Source organism: Lithobates pipiens, unplaced genomic scaffold (assembly GCF_037356315.1).
Source record: "Lithobates pipiens isolate NorthernLeopardFrog02 unplaced genomic scaffold, aLitPip1_a1.2 Scaffold_13, whole genome shotgun sequence".
Taxonomy (NCBI): Eukaryota; Metazoa; Chordata; class Amphibia; order Anura; family Ranidae; genus Lithobates; species Lithobates pipiens.
Window position 1 is genome coordinate 482,855,894 of NW_027507718.1, and position 21,302 is coordinate 482,877,195.

At 45.7% G+C, this 21,302-nt stretch overlaps 1 protein-coding gene and 1 non-coding gene across 3 annotated transcripts in view; both read right to left on the reverse strand.

The window, feature by feature from the left end:
- The window catches only part of ST3GAL5 (ST3 beta-galactoside alpha-2,3-sialyltransferase 5), a 168,412-nt gene that overhangs the window by 93,703 nt on the left and 53,407 nt on the right, over positions 1 to 21,302 (reverse strand). The gene's annotated exons all lie outside the window — the stretch shown is intronic.
- Positions 2,756 to 2,862, reverse strand: LOC143980008 (U6 spliceosomal RNA). Its single transcript, XR_013274161.1, has one exon. It is a non-coding gene; the product is annotated as a U6 spliceosomal RNA (small nuclear RNA).

Sequence of the window (21,302 nt, forward strand, 5' to 3'; positions counted from 1 at the left end):
AGCCGAGCCCGAGATTTGCAAGAGAGCAGTGGCTTTCACCGCTGTATCCCTCCTCACTGGGAAGATCGGTAATATCGGGAGCCTCCCGCTGCTGTCAATCAAATGCTGTGATGAGGAGGCGGTGGACCAAGCCACCAGGTCTGCGTTAATTGACGCAAACGGGGCGGCTCAGGAGCAAGCCCGCACGAGTGCCCCCATAGACAGTGGCTTTCTATGGGGGCACTCGCCGAAGAGGAGGAGCCAGGAGGGCCAGCAGGGGGACCCCAGAAGAAGAGGAACGGGGCTGCTCTGTGCAAAACCTCTGAAAACAGAGCAGGCAAGTATGACATGTTTATTATTATAATTTTTTTTAAAACAGAAAGTTAGAAAGTTTAATTTTACGTTAACAAGAGCTGACATTAGCAGCTGAATAGCAGAGGAGCTCTGCATCTGCAACTTTTAGGCTAATTTGGTGCCAATTCCATCTCAAAACTGTTGTAAACCGAAAAAAAAAAAAAAAAGACAAATCTCAGGGGAAAGAGCACTGCAAATGAGATTTGTCTCTGTGCCAGAACGTCACGAGACCCGGAGCTGCAACATCTTCCGAACAGTCGCAAATGCGTCCATAAATCTCCCCCCCCTTGAGTATTAGGCCGCGTACACACGCGGGGACTGTTCGCCCAACTTTGTCCATCAAACAGTTTCGGCAAACAGTCCGCTCAAAATTAGCATGGACGGACATGGCCACACACGACGAACGAACAGTTTGCTGAAACCGTGCGCGATGACGTGAACGGCACGTACGACGGGACGAAAAATACGACGTCCTATACACTGCATTATAACTTTCGGCGTGTAAATCCTTTCTGAGCATGCGCGGAACTTAGTTTGTCGAACAAGCCTACACACGAGGGAACTGTTCGCTGAAACAAAGTTTCAGCGGACAGTTTTTCGGAAATTCCGAAAAACCTTGTTCAGCGGACTGTTCGCTGAAACTGTCCGCTGAAAGCCCACACACGGGCGGACTGTCCGCCGAAACACTGTTCAGCGGACAAAGTTGGCCGAAGAGTCCCCGCGTGTGTACGCGGCCTAACTCTGTCCCACAGCCAGAATCAACTTCTAAAAATAATGCAGTTTTCAGCAGCATAGAAACATTTAAAGCCTGTAAATCACTGGGTAGATAAGGGTATATGCAGAAATAACAACAAATGTATGCATTGTGCATTCTATCGACCATATGAAAGCTTTTATTAAAATCAAAGGGGGATGTAAAATGGCAGCAATATAATATAATTAAGCTGTAGTATATGATGGAAGTAGGCTTACAAAGCATTGTTGGTCCTGAGTTTAGAAATGTGACAAGGACCGTGGGAAGAGGAGCCACTGTAGAGATTTGTTACCGCTCTGTGTCTCAGCGGCAAGACTAAACAAACACCAAAAATCTCTAATTAAAGTGGTTGTATACTCTTTTTTGTAACTTTTACCTACAGGAAAGCCTATAATAAGGCTTACCTGTAGGTAAAAAAAATATCTCCTAAACCTGTATGGTTTAGGAGATATTCCCCTCGGTATGCGCCGCTGACTGCAGTGGCGCATGCGCACGAGGGGATTCTCGGCCTGAAAATCCGGCAGTGGCCGGCGGCCGGAAAGAAATCTCCCGCGCGCATGCGCGGGAGTGACGATATCGCGGCTCCGGCCACTCACAGGGCCGGAGCCGCGATACCCGGAAGAAATGCAGAGGGAGCATGTCAGCTCCCTCGGCGTGGATCGTGCCAGATGTCGGGGCCTCGTTCTAAGGTAAGTATTTCATAATGAGCTAGTATGCGGTGCCTTTTGCTTTGCAGGTGTTAAAAAAAAAAAAAAATAGCGGGTTTACTACCGCTTTAAACATTTCTCTGCTCCTCTCTGCCCGCACATGCCCACAGCATTAGAATCCATGCCAACTTTTAAAGGGGAAGTGTTCACACAGCTGTATAAGGAACATCCTCATTTATTGTTGCACATTAGGACCCCTTTCAAACTGGAGGCATTTTTCAGGCGCTTTAGCACTAAAAATAGCGCCTGAAAAATGCCTCATCTGGACATTTCACACTGGGGCGCTGCGCTGTCAGGATGTCAAAAAAAGTCCAGCAAGCAGCTTCTTTGAGGCACTTTAGGATCGGTGTATATACAGCTCCTAAAGCACCCCTGCCCAAAAACCTTCTGAGCAGTAGCATCTCCCCAGCCTCCTCTAATATTTACCTAAGCCTGAACACAAGATTTGCATGAGAGCAGTGGCTCTTGCCACTGTATCCTTCCTCACTGGGCAGATTGGTAACATGATGATTGATGGGCAGCGCCGCCAAATCGCATTGGCAGCGGTGCTTTTAACCCTTTATTCAGCCTCTAGCGGAGGTTAAAAGCGCCCCACTAGCTCCCAAAAAGCACCTCAAATACTACGGTAAAGCACTGCTAGGTTTAGCCCGTGCTTTACCACTGACGCCCCCGTGCTGTCAGTGTGAAAGGGCTCTTAAAGGCGTAATATTATTATTATTATTCACGATTTATATAGCGCCAACAGTTTACGCAGCGCTTTACAATGTATAGGGGGGACAACACAATTACAGTACAATACAAAAGGTACAGGAGGGCCCTGCTCGTAGAGCTTACATTCTAAAGGGAGGGGGTGGTGGTACAAAAGGTAATAGCTGCATAATATAAGCTGTAATATAAGGAGGCATCCTATGTTTTTGTCAAAACTTTTTATTCAAAAGATTTTCAGAATAAAAAAAAACACAAAAATATGGAACGATTCATGAATTTACGTGTCATCCTTGCACAGGGGTCATGCTAATCTTCTCTGTATCGTTCCAATTTTAGTATATGTCCTAGCGAAGAAAGGACAGGAGGCATCGTATGTTTTGAAGCAAAGTCCATTAGTTGGGCCTCTAAACTCACCAGATATGACATTGTGAATCGCACTGCAGCTTTTGCATTGAGAACCGGATGAGGACTATCAGCAACTAGTAGCTTCTGCAGACTAGAGGGTCACAGACAGCATATGTACAAACTAGGGTTGCGCGATACCGGTATCAGTGCCGATACTAAGCATTTGCATAAGCAAATGGTCCGATACCTGATACCTTTCAGGCTCAGTTCTTTCAGCTGTCAACGGAATTCCCCCACTCACAGCTGAAAATGTAGAAAAAAAAAAAAAGCCGTCAATTATCGGTTGTTAAGGAGCGGGGCCACCGCATCCTTAAAGTGGTTGTAAAGGCAGAAGTTTTTTTTTTATCTTAATGCATTACCATAAAAAGCCTTCTGTGTGCAGCAGCCCCCTTAACATTTACCCGAAGGTCCCTCTGTCCAGCAATGTCCACGAGTGCTTTGTTCATTAATATTTTTACACCTCTAACATATATTTACATGTTTCAGATTGAAAAAAGCGCAAAAAAAAAAATGTATTTCATTCGTAAATAACTTTTCAATGCTTTGTACCATTGCTGGCAGCTGAAGTGTAAACAAAACAGTTGTGGTAGGTATCGGTAATTGGCATCAGCGAGTATAAAAAAAAATAATAATAATCGGTACTCGTACTCATTGTAAAAAAATGGTATTGGTGCATCTATAGTTCCCCACTGTATAAAAAAAACTTTTACCTGTATTTGCACCATGAAGTGAAACTGAACTCAAAAAAGTAAAGATTCTCATAGAATCTGCACCTCTACTGCAAGGGTTAATTGCTCATTTTGTTTAGGGGAGAGGAGAAAGAGTTTTATATTTACATGATCCTCCTTTCCCCTGGCAGGTGGCACTCCCCCACTACCCAGTGGTCGACTATACCGTGGCCTCCTTGCGTCCAGAGCAGAGCTTTGGACCCTGTTCTCGCCTTTATGGCATCAGGACCCTAGACTAGTGGAGCGTGGGGTGCAGAAACTGCTGGGACTGGTCTAGTTGTGGGGAGGAGTGGAGGATCAGGTAAGTATATCTTTTATTGTTACCCTAAACATGAATGAGCGATGAACCCTTCTAGTGCAGGCACAGCCCCACTGAAAGACAGTTGTTTATTTTCCTGGAGCTGGGCTTTAGGAATAGATAATTGAATATATTTTTTCAAATCGCAGCTTAGTGTGACTAAATTTCTCCTGAAAAACAGCAGTGCATTCTCGCATCTTGAGCCTCATAGCTTTATATCTGCAGTGCAAGATCATCTAAGGCACTGCATCACTGATTAGGCTCATCAGATTTAGAGTGGGGATTTGGTGATGTCACTATCGTGCTACACGTTATTCACCTAGTTGTAAAGCAGGGGTCTCCAAAATTTTTAAACAAAGGGCCAGTTTATTGTCCTTCAGACTTTAAGGGGGTCAGACAGTGGCCGTTGAGTGTAGAAAAGGTCCTGGCATCATTGGAAAAAGATAATGCCCCATCTTTTCCGTGTCAGTGGGAGGAATTGTGCCCCATCGTTGTGTCATTGGTAGGAATTTTGTCTCTTCATTGGTGTCAGTGGGGGAATTATGCTCTATTGTTAGTATCGGGATGAAAAAGTGCCAAAAGGGCCATATATAAGCAAACAACAAGGGCCACAGTTTGGAGACCTCTGATCTAAAGCCCTGGTGTGCAACGTGTGGGCGAGGGCCACCGGCCGTCATCTGAAGTATGGCCCTTGGGCCCCAGCAGTCAATTCGAGCATTGGTTTGTAAAGGGGCCTTTATTAACCATAATCTCTAGCAGTCTCATGTAATTTGTCCTTATTCTATGAACGTCTTCTGTAGCAGGGGTCTCCAAACTTTGTTAACAAAGGGCCAGTTTACTGTCCTTCAGACTTTAGGGGGCTGGACTTTGGCCAAGGGGAGTAGAAAATGTCCCAGCATCAGTTGGGTTAAACAATGCTCCATCTTTGGTATAAGTGATAGGAATTGTGCCCATTGCTTGTGTCAGTGGGAGGAATGGTGCTCCATCATTGGTATCTCTGCAACGAATTGTGCCTCATCATTGGTGTCATTTGAAGGGATTGTGCCTCATCATTGGTGTCTCTGCAACGAATTGTGCCCCATCATTGGTGTCATTGGGAGGAATTGTGCCTCATCATTGGTGTCTCTGCAATGAATTGTGATATTAATCCCTTTCCAGTCAGTGTCATTAGTACACTGAAAGTGTATAATATTTCATTGATCAAAGAATTAGTGTCAGAGTGATGTCACACACTGTATTAATGTCAGTTAGAGAGTTCCCACCCAGTGTCAGTTAGTTTCAGTATTCCTGCCACACTATCACAGTCCCACTAGATCGCTGTTCACCACCATTACTAGTATAAAAAGAGAAATAAAATCCAGTATATATATATACACACCATACTTTGTAGACGCTATACTTTTCACGCAAACAAATCAATATACATGCAATTGCCAGTTAGTGATTTAGTAATTTAGTAAGTTACCAGTAGCGCAGTGATAATTAGCACAAAATGGCCTGGTTATAAGGGGGAAAACCCTTTCAGAGCTGAAGTGGTTCAAAGTGCCATTCTGAGCCACACTAAGGCCGCGTACACACGGGCGGACTGTTCGCCCAACTTTGTCCGTCAAACAGTTTCGGCAAACAGTCCGCTCAAAATTAGCATGGACGGACATGGCCACACACGATGAACGAACAGTTTGCTGAAACCGTGCGCGATGATGTGAACGGCACGTACGACGGGACGAAAAATACGACGTCCTATACACTGCATTATAACTTTCGGCGTGAAAATCCTTTCTGAGCATGCGCGCAACTTTGTTTGACGAACAAGCCTACACACGAGCGGACTGTTCGCTGAAACAAGGTTTCAGCGGACAGTTTTACGGAATTTCCGAAAAACCTTGTTCGTCAAACTGTCCGCTGAAACTGTCCGCTGAAAGCCCACACACGAGCGGACTGTCCGCCCAAACACTGTTCAGCGGACAAAGTTGGGCGAACAGTCCGCCCGTGTGTACGCGACCTAAGGGTTGCATTCTACCCCTGACCACCAATGTAAGGGGCATTTTTCCCCTTATGAAATGGATATAAAAGGGGGCTTTAGAAGGAACAGTCGGTACAGGAGATGGCACTGCAGAAATGACAAGTTCTTAGACTATCCACATTATCTGATTACCTTTGACAGCTCATTGATGGCCAAATTGGGGGCACATCAGGCCACCTCTGGGTGAACAATCTGACACCTTGATGGAATGAAGATTCAGGACCATCGATTTCCATATAGCTTTATTCAGCATAAAGATCAATATCTTCTCCACAGCGATGACAGTGCTATAATGAGCTCTAATATCACAAGCCATTACATCCAGCAGTCAGCTAATGTCGGCTTTGCCTTTGCTAGTTTATATGCTGTTAAGCTCAGCAATGTCACCTTTTTGAGATGTGCTGCCAAATACAGAGACAAGCATTGTACGTGACTAAAAAAAGTCTCACTATTGCTTATTCTGCCCTATTATAAGCTAGGCAAGCACTAAGCTCTAAATAGCTGATAAAAAAACCTTACACAAGCACTCAGCACCAGAAGCGAGAATGCTGAACATGTCTCGGAGTCACAGAAGCTTAGGTGTTTCTTGAAATGACTTCTGTCATTATTAATGGAACTCCGGCGTTAAAAATAAAATAAATAAACGGGAACCTATTTAAAGAAAAGGAATAATCTACAACATGCTCACAGTTCCTACCTCGTCGACACTAGCTTATGCCCTAAAGTCTCGTTGGGAGGGAGATGTGGGAACAATGGAAGATGAAGAGTGGGAAGAGGCTCTAGAGACTTGCAGGATGGTGTCCCCTAAGCTTCCGGATAGACTGTCCCAAATATACATAAAGCATATCTTACCCTCCCTCAGGACTGCCAGGTACAAAAGGAACCAACCTGTTACGTGCCCAATGTGTACCCTTGAAACGGGGATGTTCTTTCACCTTGTCTGGTCTTGCCCTAAACTGCAGGACTTCTGGAAACAAATAGTGTCCTTCTTGCCCGATGTCATGGGATCTCCCCTGGCACCTGACCCCAAACCCCGTCTCCTTGGGATATTCCCTGGAGTCCTAGATAAATTTACCAGAATATTTCTACAAGAAACCTTGTTTTCAGCCAGGAAAGTTATAGCTAGGCAGTGGATGAGGCCCATCCCGCCCAGGGTAGCGGAATGGAAAAGGGAAGTTAATATGACACTCCTATACAAAAAACTTGTATATAAAAACAGGGGATGCCCAACTAAATACAATAAAGTCTAGGATAAATGGCTACAAGAAGCCGACACCTGTACCTAGGAGGCATGGAACACTGTCGGTAATATTAGAATGTCTATAACTGTACATCGCTATAGTGTAACACTTATTTCATGCTGTTACGTAAGAATATACTAATCTGTGATGCTACGTTTGATGTGAAGCACTTGTCATCTGTTATCGTGTTGCATACTGTGATTGTAATCTCTGCAATAATGTTCAATAAAACTGTTTAATGCAAAAAAAAGAAAAGGAATAATCCTTCTGTTGTATCGCAGGTGCCTCTGACCTTCGCTTGCATACAGCACTGCACTGGCCAAAGTATCTTCAGCATCCACCTTAAAATATTTTGTTAGATGCCCGCATCCTCCACCACATGCTGCAGTTCCATCTGCATGTGGTTATGTCACTACTGAATTTGTATTAGGCTTTTACTTCTGAGAGTTTAAAGAGACACTTGCCAGCCCAGAAATGCAGGGCAAAGTGACAGTGTCTCTGCAAAGGGACTCTTGCCAACCCCCTTGCCTGTATTCCCTGTCAGCCAGGGTTTCCAGGTATGTAGGAGCATGTGACCTCCTCCCCTTTGAGAGTGATCATGCCTAGCAGCCAATTGCTAAGCCTGAGCACGGTCATATGACAAAGTGATATTACTGCACTCCCTTCCCCTGTTGTGGGCACAACTGATTTCTGTGACATCACTTTCTTGAGACAAGCAACAGCAAGAAGAATGCTAACAGTCAAAACAAGCTGCAGCTATTAATCAGTCGTCTCATTCAAAGTTGTTGTTGAGACAGCCGTGGCAGCAGAAGACTGGGGCAGGTTGGTATTCATAACCAGGGTTAGAAACATGAGGCAAAGTATCTGCCCCATAGGGGACAGAACTGTAAAACAAAAATTGTAATAATAGATCTTCTTTAACTGCTTGCCACCCGCTCACAGTAGCTTTACTACGGGCGAGCAGCACAGCATACCTGTACAATCGCTGTCTCCAAGGTTCGAGGTTATTGGATACAGCACGACTTTGGCAACAGATTTCAGCCAATGATTTAGTCTACAATCAGCTGATTGACTTTGTCCAATCACAGACAGGGTTCTATGTTTACAAAAACACAGAACTGTGTGTGCACAGTGATCTGTCTGTTTCTTCTGCTTTCAAAGCAGGGAGAAAAAAACTGCCAGATCAGAAAATAAATACAGCACTTATTACACATTGCTAGGCACACAGTTAACTCCGTAAACCGGTAGTAAACAGACAATGTTACCCCAAATCAGCAATATGTAATTTCATGTTGCTGTTTAGTAGCTATACACTGCAAACAGTATGCAAATAGAACATTGTTACTTGATAGAATAAACTTTTTCTGAACGCCTCTGCTTGTATGCAGCCGCCACCATTATTAATTAGAGCAGAAGTAGGGTGCTACTACCCAATATGATCAGGAGATTGTTAGAGCTAGCAGAAATCATGAGAAAAGATGGTCTGCAACTCCTTGCCTGCTCTTTAAAATGTTCAAAATTGAACATCCGCTTGCAATAATTGCATGCAACATCTGGCAGGCTGGTTGTACCCAAGTTGATTGATTAATCAAATTAGGTAAATTTAACCTACCACTACATGGTTCGAAATCTAGGCTGGTCCCTGCTGAACTAGCTGAGATTCACACCATCTATGGCCGGCTTAAATGTAATTTCTGTCTGCTGCTTTGTTCCTCTGCTATCAGTATAAATCACTTCTACCAAGTTTTCCTGACACCAAAGGAAAAAGGGTGACAGCGGAGGGACCTCAGGACTGATTGACAGCCTCAGCTCCATTCCTGTGTGAAGGGGGTTGTGTCCCTTCTCTCTAATTCAGCTCTCTGTCCCCTTATCTCTAACACCTCAGATAAGCTTTATGAATTATGCACTTTGAAAGGATGTAGAGAAAATACCACAGATAAACAGGTACAACGTACGTTGGAGCAGTGGCGGCCCGCCCATAGGGGGCGCCCAGGCGCCGCCCCCCCCTCCCCCTAGGTGTAAAAAAAAAAAAAGTTTAAAAAAAGTAAAAAAAATAAAATAAACGGGCCCTTTAAGACATTTAAAAAAATAAAAATAAATGTCATTTAACAATTTAACATAGTGTACTGTGGCGCCGGTCACAGTGCACTATGAGAAGCGCCACGTCGATGCAATCACAAGATTGCATCCATGGCGCTTCATTTGCGGGTTAAAAACCCGCCTTGCGGCGCACTGCAGAACGCCGACTAGCGTTCACAGTTCACAGATGTCACAGTCCCGGAGGATGCTGGGACTGTCGCCATGTGACATCAACCCATGTGATACCGCCCCATTGTCCCTATATAAGTGGCAGCGCAGCACGTCCCTGGCATTCCGGCCGGAGAGATCGTCGAGTCAACATCTCCTGGAGAAGAAGAAGAACGGGCGGCGTCGGCGACAGAAGACCGGGCCACCGCCTGTAAAAGAGCTATAAGAAGGCGCGGTGGCCCGGCAGAAGAACCGAAGAGGGGGACAAGACCCCCGAAGTCGGAAGAAGAGGCCGGCGGCGAGGAAGAAAGCCGGGCTCCTCCGCTAGCAAAAGAGCTACAAGAAGATAGCGGAGGAGTCCGGCGAGAAGACCCCCGAAGACGGAAGACCCCCGGAGCTGTGCAATAAAATATTTTAACCCTGTGTTGTGTTTTTTTTGTACTTTTTTTCACAGGTGAATGGGTAGGGGTACATTGTACCCCATAAATGAATAACTAAAGTCGCGCTATGGAAAAATCAGATCTCCAATGTGATAGAAATATGTGAAATAAAATTAATAAAAAAGTGAAGAGAGAAAAGAAAATATACTGGGTTAGAGCTGCCTGTGCCTGAAGCCCTCACTTCCTTAGTAGGGAGGAGAGGGAAATGAAAAGTGTAAAATAAAAAGGTTATGGCGCTAAACCCTATCAGTGATGTGATGAGTTAACCTATCATCAAAACCTGGTGTTTATTTTTTATATAGAAAGAAAAAAAACTGTTGGTGGTAACGTGCATAGATTTCCTAAAATAATTTTATCCTAAAAAAATATTGTGTGTGATCAATGTGGAGTCAACATTCGTGTTCCATCATAATTAAAACCAAAGTGGGTATTGAATTATCTTATACGTATCAACCTACTATGGGTGGGTACTAAAAACATGTAAACATTCATTTAGGTATGCAAAAATGGTGGAAATATTGTTAATATTCAACAATGTGCTAGTTCAGAACAGACTGTGCAAACATGTGCAAAAAAAGATGTGCAAAAAAGCAACTAAGGATCAGAACAACCAGGGATCAGAAATAATTCAACCAAAAAATCGCATGAAGACGCAAACTATGTGCAAAAAAACAACAACTAAGGATCAAAACAACCAGCGGTCTGAAATATTTTCAACCAATAATCGCATGAAGACGCATCTATGTCCAATGTAAGTCCAAAGTTAATATTTGGCTTAATAATACTGCCTCTTCAGATTATTGTTGTAATTGATGCATAAAGTCAATAGGGAATATTTGATTCACTCGTGCAAATAGTGCGGGTTTTCAATTAGAGAACTTCATCCCCGGTGCGCCACTCAGTGCTATAGTATGTAAATGCTCTCACCAGAGTTAATGCCCCTGTGGGGCTGGATGGACCTTCACAATGTAAGCCACTGTGTCGCTCTCTGGCTGCTGCTGGTGCACTGGGTGAAGCTTCGTTATTCCGTCCGTATGGTATCCAACGTTAATTATATATGAGGAAAGACATATCCATAGTGTAATACATTCTTAACCAAATCGTTCGTTTATTGGTATTAAAAACTACTCACATTTAATATTAAAAGCATATGCGTATGGAAAAACTCAGCCGTTCGTCTCAAACGAGTGCACACAGAGGACGTCATAGTGACGAAACGCGTAGGGCGTGGCCACGCTGTGTGCACTCGTTTGAGACGAACGGCTGAGTTTTTCCATACGCATATGCTTTTAATATTAAATGTGAGTAGTTTTTAATACCAATAAACGAACGATTTGGTTAAGAATGTATTACACTATGGATATGTCTTTCCTCATATATAATTAACGTTGGATACCATACGGACGGAATAACGAAGCTTCACCCAGTGCACCAGCAGCAGCCAGAGAGCGACACAGTGGCTTACATTGTGAAGGTCCATCCAGCCCCACAGGGGCATTAACTCTGGTGAGAGCATTTACATACTATAGCACTGAGTGGCGCACCGGGGATGAAGTTCTCTAATTGAAAACCCGCACTATTTGCACGAGTGAATCAAATATTCCCTATTGACTTTATGCATCAATTACAACAATAATCTGAAGAGGCAGTATTATTAAGCCAAATATTAACTTTGGACTTACATTGGACATAGATGCGTCTTCATGCGATTATTGGTTGAAAATATTTCAGACCCCTGGTTGTTTTGATCCTTAGTTGTTGTTTTTTTGCACAGTTTGCGTCTTCATGCGATTTTTTGGTTGAATTATTTCTGATCCCTGGTTGTTCTGATCCTTAGTTGCTTTTTTGCACATCTTTTTTTGCACATGTTTGCACAGTCTGTTCTGAACTAGCACATTGTTGAATATTAACAATATTTCCACCATTTTTGCATACCTAAATGAATGTTTACATGTTTTTAGTACCCACCCATAGTAGGTTGATACGTATAAGATAATTCAATACCCACTTTGGTTTTAATTATGATGGAACACGAATGTTGACTCCACATTGATCACACACAATATTTTTTTAGGATAAAATTATTTTAGGAAATCTATGCACGTTACCACCAACAGTTTTTTCTTTCTATATAAAAAATAAACACCAGGTTTTGATGATAGGTTAACTCATCACATCACTGATAGGGTTTAGCGCCATAACCTTTTTATTTTACACATTGTACCCCATACTCATTCCCATAGGGTGGGGGGCCAGTATCCGGGGCCCCCTTATTAAAGGGGGCTCCTGGATTCCGATAAGCCCCCCGCCCGCAGACCCCAACAACCAACGGCCAGGGTTGTCGGGAAGAGGCCCTTGTCCTCATCAACATGGGGACAAGGTGCTTTGGGGTGGGGGGGCCGCCCGCCCCCCCTCCCCCAAGGCACCCCCCCCATGTTGAGGGCACGCGGCCTGGTATGGCTCAGGAGGGGGGGCGCCCGCTCGTCCCCACCCCCTTTCCTGGCCGGCCGGGTAGCGTGCTCGGATAAGGGTCTGGTGTGGATCTGGGGGGGACCCCCACGCCGTTTTTCCGAAAAAACGGCGTAGGGGGTTCCCCTTGGAATCCATACCAGACCTAAGGGCCTGGTATGCTCTCGGAGGGGGAACCCACGCCAATTTTTTTTTCAGATTACATAAGGGGTGTGGTTTATGAGAAGTGGGAGGGGCCAGAATGATGGGCGGGGTCATGATGGGCGGGGTCTGGCGCCCCCCCATCCAAAAACTTCACCAGCCGCCACTGTGTTGGAGGATTTGTTTGTGTATCACCAGAGGATAGTCACTTCACTGGGTATATATGTGAGGGTTTACAATAACTTAAAAAAAACAAACAGTGGTTAATAAATACCACCAGAGGAAAGCTCTTTCCGTTTCACAGCACTAACTGAAAAATGTCCTGGTAATGAAGGGTGTTTTAGAGGCTGGTACTCCAGTGGTTAAAGGAAAATGCTGTAATCATTTAAAAAATGTGCTCACCAAAAACACCCATTGCAATGCTGGGAACACTGCATGCACACCTTAGCAATATCCTGTCTACCTGGCACTGCTGTAATGATGACTTATAATGTTCTTCCAAGGCTACATTAGTAAAACAAAAAAAACGCTGAGATTGCCCTTTGCAGAAACTTTTTGTCCGAAGCTCATTAGACGTATCCTGCTGAGAAGAGATCAGTTGAGGCTAGGAACAGTGCACCACTGTAATCTTCTGTGCCACCAGAGTGCAAGGAAGAAGCAGACGACAGTCCTCATTAGAATATTGTATTGTGCCAATTTCTGTGCTGCCTTGCTACATACGCTATATTGTCAAAAGTATTGGGACGCCTGCCTTTACACGCACATGAACTTTAACGTCAGCCATGTCTTAGTCCGTGGGTTTCAATATTGAGTTGGCCACTCTTTGCAGCTATAACAGCTTCAACTCTTCTGGGAAGGCTGTCCACAAGGTGTGGACGAGAAGGCCTGGCTCGCTGTCTCCGCTCTAATTCATCTCAAAGATGTTCTATGGTGTAGAGGTCAGGACTCTGTGCAGGCCGGCCAAGTTCCTCCACCCCAAAACTCGCTCATCCATGTCTTTATGGACCTTACTTTGTGTACTAGTCTTGTATGCTGATGCCAAGAGTTTCCTTTACTGGAAGAAAGGGGCCAAGCCTAACCTCTGAAAATCAACCCCACACCATAACCCCCTCCTCCATCAAATGACCCCTTTTTGGAAAGTAGGCAGTCTGAGGCATTTAGTAAGAGGCATGGCAAGTTTTCTAAAGTTGTATTTTTTTTAGTCCCAATTTTTTTGAAAATTAAGAAATTGAAAACAATTTTATTTTTCTTTTACATACAGTCACTAGTGAAGCACAGCGTCATCATATGACTGGTGTGGTGGAGATCAGGGACACTGACTGGGAGATATGTTAAAAAAAAAAAAAATCAATACATTTATTAGAGGTCGACCGATATATCGGTCGGCCGATATATCGGCCGATATTTGGCCGTTTTTAAGAAATCGGCATCGGCCGATTATTGTGCATACCACGCCGATTTGCGGGTAACACTATACCCGGCCGCCTGCAGTACAGACCTGTGTCCCCGCTGCAGCAGCATGTACAATTGATCCTCCATCCTTCACCCGTGCGGCTGGCCACTATAGGGTGGAAGGAGAAAGTTTCACTGGCACTGCACTGCCCCGCCCCTCCCTTCCCCAGGCAGTAGCAGAGGAACATCATTAACATATCACAAGCCTCCGCAGGAGATCGTAGCCAGCACTAGCTAAGATCCTCTTCCTTCCCTGCGGAGGCGGAGCCTGTTTCTATCTCACTGTGATTGGCTGGTCAGCTCATCAGGGCTAGGTGCATGCTATTGGGTCACGTGCATACAGATAGATGCCAGCTTGTATGCACGGTGAGTCAAAAAAATGGAGTATGCTACTGTATAAATTAATATCCTTTTAAAGTGAAACCTGCCATTTAGAAAATGGATGATCCTCCTCCACAGTCACCTCTATATACCACCCCTCTACATTCACCTCTCAGTACCCCCCTCCACAGTCACCTTTCTGTACCCCCCCCTCCACAGTCACCTTTCTGTACCCCCCCTCCACAGTCACCTTTCTGTACCCCCCCTCCACAGTCACCTTTCTGTACCCCCCCTCCACAGTCACCTTTCTATACCCCCCCTCCACAGTCACCTTTCTATACCCCCCCTCCACAGTCACCTTTCTGTACCCCCCCTCCACAGTCGCCTCTCTGTACCCCCCCTCCACAGTCACCTCTCAGTACCCCCCTCCACAGTCGCCTCTCTGTACCCCCCTCCACAGTCGCCTCTCTGTACCCCCCTCCACAGTCGCCTCTCTGTACCCCCCCCTCCACAGTCACCTCTCAGTACCCCCCCTCCACAGTCGCCTCTCTGTACCCCCCCTCCACAGTCGCCTCTCTGTACCCCCCCTCCACAGTCGCCTCTCTGTACCCCCCCTCCACAGTCGCCTCTCTGTACCCCCCCTCCACAGTCGCCTCTCTGTACCCCCCCTCCACAGTCGCCTCTCTGTACCCCCCCTCCTCCACAGTCGCCTCTCTGTACCCCCCCTCCTCCACAGTCGCCTCTGTACCCCCCTCCTCCACAGTCGCCTCTCTGTACCCCCCTCCTCCACAGTCGCCTCTCTGTACCCCCCCTCCTCCACAGTCGCCTCTCTGTACCCCCCCTCCTCCACAGTCGCCTCTCTGTACCCCCCCTCCACAGTCGCCTCTCAGTACCCCCCCTCCACAGTCGCCTCTCTGTACCCCCCTCCACAGTCGCCTCTCTGTACCCCCCTCCACAGTCGCCTCTCTGTACCCCCCCTCCACAGTCGCCTCTCTGTACCCCCCCTCCACAGTCGCCTCTCTGTACCCCCCCTCCACAGTCGCCTCTCTGTACCCCCCCTCCACAGTCGCCTCTCTGTACCCCCCCTCCACAGTCGCCTCTCTGTACCCCCCCTCCTCCACAGTCGCCTCTCTGTACCCCCCCTCCTCCACAGTCGCCTCTGTACCCCCCTCCTCCACAGTCGCCTCTCTGTACCCCCCTCCTCCACAGTCGCCTCTCTGTACCCCCCCTCCTCCACAGTCGCCTCTCTGTACCCCCCCTCCTCCACAGTCGCCTCTCTGTACCCCCCTCCTCCACAGTCGCCTCTCTGTACCCCCCCTCCTCCACAGTCGCCTCTCTGTACCCCCCCTCCACAGTCGCCTCTCTGTACCCTCCCTCCACAGTCGCCTCTCTGTACCCCCCCTCCTCCACAGTCGCCTCTCTGTACCCCCCCTCCTCCACAGTCGCCTCTGTACCCCCCCCTCCTCCACAGTCGCCTCTCTGTACCCCCTCCTCCACAGTCGCCTCTCTGTACCCCCCCTCCTCCACAGTCGCCTCTCTGTACCCCCCCTCCTCCACAGCAGCCTCTCTGTACCCCCCCACCTCCACAGCAGCCTCTCTGTACCCCCCCACCTCCACAGCCGCCTCTCTGTATCCCCACCTCCTCCACAGCCGCCTAAACTGTTAGATTTAATGAAGGAAAAATAAAAAAAATCGGCCACAAAAATCGGCTGCAAAAATCGGCATCATATATCGGCCATCGGCCGCCCCGATTTCTAAATATCGGCATCGGCATCGGCCAGAGAAAAACCCATATCGGTCGACCTCTAACATTTATTATTATTTTTAAACGTGCGTCCCCCTTAGTCAGAGCAGGCAAATTGAGGTAGTTTTGCCTGCATGTGCCGCCCAGTCGCAGTATATATGTACTGTGGCTGGTCATCAAATGGCTAATGGACAACTGTGTTTTTGTTACAAGCTGTCCTTTATTGCACAGCCCCACCCTGCTGAGTGCATCCTCTGCCAAAGGTTCAGTGATCCTTACTTTGGGTCATCGCACAGCCTTTTCTCAGACCGCATCCATGCCAGGTCCCCTTCTTCCTGCCCATGTGTGCCAAGGCCACTTCCTTTTTTTATGGAAAGCTCTGCTCCTAGCGGTCTCCAGCTGTCCACCAGAGTATAGCTCTCCTCTGAATAGGGGCCAGGTGACCATGCACAGGATTAAGAGAACCTAGGGAAGACAGTTTCTGGAGATTGCTGGAATGACAACAATAAGTGTAAGGCCCCATTCACACCTGAGCGTTTTGTAGCTTGAAGCCTGAAGCTACAAAATGCTGGAGGGGAAAAAATCTATTATTCTCAATGGAGATGGTTCACATCTCCACTCCATGTCGCCTGAAGCCGAACGCCTGAAGCTCAAACAAGTTCTGGACCCTTTTTTTGTTGCTCAAATCGGGCAGATTTGGGCGTTTTTCTTCTTTTTACATTGGTGACCTTTTGCCCTGCATAAAATCGTGGCGAAATGCGATAAAAAACGCTGTAAAATCGCTTGATTTTCTGCCTGAAAACGCTACGTTCAGGTGTGAATGGGGCCTTCAACCAGATGTATCTAGTAGTAGTTAGTGACATTCAGCTGGACTTGTTCTGTAATGTGGAAGCTCTAGAAAGGCATTTTTCGGGCTCTAATGACTGTCAGTAAGATTTCCCAGCTTTATATATACATAGGTAGCACCAACACCTTGATCAATTAGCATGGAAAGTCAGATGTTACAGTCCTAAGGATGGGAGGTGAGAAAACATGCTGTCCTTGTTACATAATCCCATCCTTAGTGTTAGCGAGGCTTCACAAATGTTAATCTTTCCATTTACAGAAAGGTGTGAATTGCTATCAAAACGCCAGGGTAGACATGTTATAATGGCATTATATGTGGAAGGCAAATGGATCAAAGTCCTTCAACCCTGGTCAATGAAGGCCGTTCCGGTTTGATGTAGATGACCTCTCTCATGACTTGCAAATCAGTTGTCCTCTCTGTCCAAAATGTGCTCCTCACTGTCCTCAAAAGAGACGATAAATGCTCATACAGCTGAAGAAGTAGTTTGGAGAAGCTATAAAAGATCAACATTACAGAACAAGTCCAAATCCTGTTGAATGTGACTAAAGCCTTATACATACGGTACGATTGTTGGCAGGGGATTGTCTGTTGCCAGATTGTTGTCCCAAAATCTGACCGTAAAGCCGCGTTCACATGGGCGGATTGTATGGCCTACTTAGTCCGTCATACAATCCGACGGACAGTCCGTCATACTTTCGAATGAACGGACTTGACCACACACGGATGCACAAACAGTCCATTGAAAGCTTGCACGATGACGTGTACAGCACGTACGACGGGACTAGAAATAGGAAGTCCAATACACAGCAATGCAACCTTCCGCCGTGTAAATCCTTTCTGAGCATGCGCCATTCTTAGTCCGTCGAACTAGCCTACTCACGAGCGGATTGTCCGCTGAAACCAAAGTATGACGGACAGTATTACGGAAATTCCGAAATACTTAGTACGCCAGACTGCACGCTGAAAAAGTCAGCTGAAGCCCACACACGAGCGGACTGTCTGCTGAAATGTGTTTTGGCAGACTAAGTAGGCCATACAATCCGCCCGTGTGTACGCGGCATTAGTATGCTCCTTTTGACAATTGTTGTCCAATTTTCAACCAACAAATGTTGGATTACAGGCTAGTAAATTTGCGGCAGACAATGGATTGATATCAGATTTTTGGATGGGCAGTACACAAACCTGTCACCAGAACCGGAAGATTTCCCCTCTATTTCTGCTTTGGGGACAGAAAATTTTGTATTTTTTTTTACTTTCAATGATAATGGTAAACAGGACAAATAGGGAGTGAGAATCTCCCTAACGGGGACACAGACAGCAATATAAACCTAATAGATGTTGTAGAACAGCGTTTCTCAACTCCAGTCCTCAAGGCGCCCCAACAGGTCATGTTTTCAGGCTTTCCATTATTTTGCACAGGTGCTTTGATCAGTTTCACTGCCTTAGTAATTACCACAGCCATTTCATCTGAAGGGAAATCCTGAAAACAGGCCCCTTTCACACTCGTGCGACTTGTCATGCGACTTTGCAGTCCCAAGTCACAGGACAGGTCATACCCCATGATTTCCAATAAGTACCATTCATATATGTTTCATATATGTGCAACATCAAGTCACAGTGACTTCAAAGTAGTCCCTGCACTACTCTGGTCTGACTTTGATGCGACTTGAGGTCCATAGACAAGTGCTCTGCACTTCAATACAACCAATAGAACCAGGACTAAGGCTAAGCCTTCAGTGGGTACATTCCTTAGGAGAAAGTTCTCTGAAGCTTTTCCAGTGAAGTTCTCTTTTAAATTCAAACAAGTGCCCCGAGCCGTAACTTGGAGAAAACATTGCTGATGGCCAGGCATGTGTCAAGATAGTCTGCACTCCCCCACCCCTCTCTGTTGGTTACTGTTTATTCCATTGAAGACCCAATAATGGACCTTGAGCAGTGGAGAGTAGGGGCTAAGACCAACTTTTACTGGTGAAATCAGAATTTCCACAAAACCTCGGGGCCTGTATTTCTGGTTCTACCAATTGTCGGGACTGACAATTGGTAGACCGCAGGGAGCTGACAGGTGGATCATGACCACGGCTCTGCCTCCCTCCAGCCTCCGTAACTCTCGTTCACTGCAGAGAGCGGGAAGCAGCATAGTGCTGGATGGAGGGTGGGGCGGGAGCTGCCTCAGTGATTGGTTGCTGGGGGGTCCTAGAAACTATTCATTAGCTTGCTATGAAATGTTAGCACCAGCAGCTTCTGCTCCCGACACTGCTTTGGGGGGAGGACACACTGCTATGGGGGGCAGAGGTGATGGGAAGGGGCTGAGGACACTGCATTGGGGGGTACAGGACACTGCATCTATGTCATTTTATTGGGTGCTTGATAGTTTTTTGTTTTTTTTAAGGGCGCCTAGTACCCCCCTTCTGGGAACTTTGCTTTCCTCCATGTTGTCCAGATAGATCTCAGCCCCCAAAAGGTTGCCTACACCTGGCCTAGGCTCTTTCCAGGACACATCCCTGACATGTTTCACTATGGCAACAGGGCTTATTTATACAGGTCTCTATGACTAAGCCCTGTGGGCAGGATGAAACACGTAAGTAGCATGGCCTGGGACGAACCTAGGCTGAGGCTGCTTTCCATCCACTAACCAGGTACATAGGCTGCTTAGGAGTGTGACATCTGAATTACACCTTTCTAAAGGAATAGTTGGAGACCAGGGGCATGCTTCATGATAGCAGTGATCTCTAGCAGTCACATGTAATGTCTCTTCACACTATGACTATCAAAGCCCCTTTAAGTCCACATGTGCTTCCTACAAGCCTCTTAATATTACTTGTGTTGCATTTGAGGTTTCCTTTACCAAAAAAAGGTAGCATGGCATAAAATAAATAAATCAAACCATTGGCTACTAGAGACCACTCACCAAGAATATTTTTTTTTTTACTGGCAAGGGCCCCCAAGAGCCACATAGCAAGTACCAAAGGGCCACATGGTGTGCATCAGGGCTTCAGATTAAGATTATTGCACGTTTTAAATGAAAAAAAGTTATTTATACTCACACAATCTTTGTTTCAAATACAAAAAAGATACCCAGAGCACTACGGGTCAGTTAAACTGTGCAAAGGACAAGTTCTTGATTTTTTTTTTCATACAGTCTCACCCTTCATTGAAACCAAGGACAGAGGTTTTTAAAGGGTGGGGTCACTCCTCTTATCTAATCTAAAATGTGAAGTATCACCAGCACGCCATTATTCGCTGCCTAGTATTATGACTTTCCGGGTTTACGCTAAGGACCCTTTCCTCAGGCACCAGTTTACATAACAGCAGGCAAAGTGAAACTGGAATAATACGTTAATAAGCAATATTTTATAGTTACCAGACTGTCATGTAGATCCTCTACAATACTTTGTCTCTGAACTAAATGATAGCAATCAGCAGCTCTACACAATATTACTTTGCTATGAGCCTCAAACAGATGCCAACCTGCAAACTGTACAACTCATCTTCTAGAAGACGTAAACTGAAAGGGAAACCTGCCGATGGTTAGCTCCAGCAAGTAATTTTAATTTTCTAAGGCGGGTGTGTAGGCAGAGAACATTGCACAATTGTGCAAATACAGACTCCCCATATCTAGAAGATGAGAGCACACTTGATGATCCCAGTTGTATAAGAAACATTATGGTTTCCTTGGCGCAAGCATAACAAATACCAAGCCCGTAAACCTTTCATCTGGTTAAACATTAATATATCTATACATTCTACATATTCCACTTCACATTTCAAATAGTACCTGTCCTGAATTGCTAAAATAAACTGCAAGTGGAAGTCAAATACAAGCTAGACATCTCCAAGTAGCGACACGTGTTGTGCTGCAAAGTGTGTGACAGTATCTACAGGTAAGCCTTATTACAGGCTTGCCTGTAGGTACACATGGTGTAACAGAGTTTACAACCACTTTAAGAATTTTAAGTGGCTCCACAGGTATGCATTTACAACGAGAAAGGGATTGCACCAGTTCAACCTGCATGAGAGGTGTGTTAAAGAGAAAGAATTTTTTCAGGAAAAGAATTTCATAAAAACTGTGAAACATGGTGGTGAAAATGTTATGGTTTGGAGTTGCTTTGCTGTTTCAGGGTCTGGAGAGCTTGCAGTCATACAGTCAACTACAAATTCTACATCATATAAAAATGTGTTTAATGAGAATGCAAGGCAATCTTTCCAATAGTTTGAAAATGAATTGGAAATTAGCCAATACAATGCTGATCCAGAGCTCACTAGCAAACACACCAAGGACCGGTGCAAAAATAAGAAATAGAAGGTCTGTCCAAGTCAAAGGCCAGATTTGTTTCCTAGTGAAATTTTGCAGGTAGTGATTTTGAAACAGGCAGCTTGTGCAAGGAAACCTCCTAATGTTGCAACCTAAAGTGGACAGCCACATTTTTTTTTAAAGTCAGCAGCT